The following is a 2317-nucleotide window of genomic DNA, read 5'->3' on the forward strand; positions in this document are numbered from 1 at the left end:
ACACACACACACACACACACACACACACACACATATACTCTTACTCTTACTCTTACTTGTTTCAGTCATTTGACTGCGGTCATGCTGGAGCACCGCCTTTAGTCGAGCAAATCGACCCCGGGACTTATTCTTTGTAAGCCTAGTACTTATTCTATCGGTCTCTTTTTGCCGAACCGCAAAGTGACGGGGACATAAACACACCAGCATCAGTTGTCAAGCAATGCTAGGAGGACAAACACAGACACACAAACACACACACACATATATATATACATATATACGACGGGCTTCTTTCAGTTTCCGTCTACCAAATCCACTCACAAGGCTTTGGTCGGCCCGAGGCTATAGTAGAAAACACTTGCCCAAGGTGCTACGCAGTGGGACTGAACCCGGAACTATGTGGTTGGTAAGCAAGCTACTTACCACACAGCCACTGCTGCGCCTATATATATATATATTCAAAATATGTTCTCATTTAAAATTTATTTACAAGTTCTATTGATAATTATTTACGCCTCATTCTGATTTTCCACGCCTCCCCGCATTTCCATGTCGTTCATCTTAAGAAACACTGCTCTTGTGATTCTACCAATCCGCCATCACTTGCTCTTGTTGTTGGTGCCGCTGTTTTTTTGCGATTGTTATTCTTGTTGCTATGAAAGTTGTGGTTGTTATGGTTACTGTTTATGCCTAATCATTGTTGCTGATATTTCTGATTCGTTAATTTAAGACACATTTCTAATGTTTGCGTATTTACACACACACACACATACACACACACGTACACACCTATAGCCAAGTATGCATACACATACTAGTGCGCGCAGACACATACTAACATGTAAGGACACTGATCTGTATAGGCACATACACACACTCTCACATGTGTCAATACACACATAACGCAACCGCACAGGTACAAAGCCACACATACATTCACATATGAAGACATAGACACATATGCGTATATACTCACTGACGCATACACATATATATAAGCACCAACCCGCATAAACACATGCTCACGTACATACACAGCCACACATGAACAAACAGTATCACTGCTGCCCGCAATCATATACATACATATATACACACATAACACATCACTGCTGTGCGTAAGCGCACGCACACACACACATACACACACGCGCACACACTGATATATACTCAAACACATAAACACAATAATTCATGCATCGAAGTACAAATGTATACATGTCTGATCAATAAGTATTGGGACTGTTGCCATAGTAACGAAGCTGAAGCACGCGGAGTAAGGCCGCTCGGCACAGATTGACCTTGAACTCTGCTTGAACTCATGACAGAGAAAGCTCAGCCGAGAATCTGCATCAAGTTTTGTCAAAAGCTTGGTGATACCCGCTCAGAGGCCTACGCAAACTTTTCAGAAAGTTTTCATCATTCTCTCGACACAACAAAGGCATCTTTTGCTCAGATGAAAGCAGTTTGGCAGATACACATCTCATACTCAAATCTTCAGTGATAATGAATTGAACTGACCTGTAGCTAATCTGTACTTCCTCTGATAACTCATGGATGGTGATTCGACAATTTCTCCTATATCGTCAGCTACTAAGGGACATGATCAACTGGTTAACTTCAAACAAGTGAGAAACAAATCTAAAGATTTAACCATGATATTTCCCGCAACCTATCTTTTACACCAAAATAAAAGATGTACATTATAAAATTCCCAGCCAGTTAAAATCATAAGCCATTAGAGCCACAGTTGGTATTTCCCACAGGGCAGATCCCGGCTAGCTCAGTCGGTGGAATACGAGACTCTTAATCTCGGGTTCGTGAGTTCGAGCCCCACGTTGGACGGAATATATCGTAAGGCGGCAAACTGGTAGAGTCGTTAACACGTCGGGCAAAATGCGCTGTGGTATTTCGTCCGTCTTCACGTTCTGAGTTCAAATTCCACCGAGGTCGACTTTGCCTTCCATCCTTTTAGGGTTAATGAAATAAGTACCAGTTACACACTGGGGTCGATGTAATCGACTAACCCCCTTACCCCAAATCTCAGGCCTTATGCCCACAGTAAAAACGATCATGATCATGATCATCATGATCATGATCATCATGATCATGATCATCATCATCATTATTATTATTATTATTATTATTATTATTATTATTATTATTATTATTATTATTATTATTATTATTCTTAGTAGTAGTAGTAGTAGTAGTAGTAGTAATAGTTGTAGTAGCAGTAGTTGTAGTAGTAGCAGTAGTAGTAGTAGTAGTAGTAGTAGTAGTAGTAGTAGTAGTAGTAGTAGTAGTAGTAGTAGTA

Source organism: Octopus bimaculoides, chromosome 22, assembly GCF_001194135.2.
Source record: "Octopus bimaculoides isolate UCB-OBI-ISO-001 chromosome 22, ASM119413v2, whole genome shotgun sequence".
Taxonomy (NCBI): Eukaryota; Metazoa; Mollusca; class Cephalopoda; order Octopoda; family Octopodidae; genus Octopus; species Octopus bimaculoides.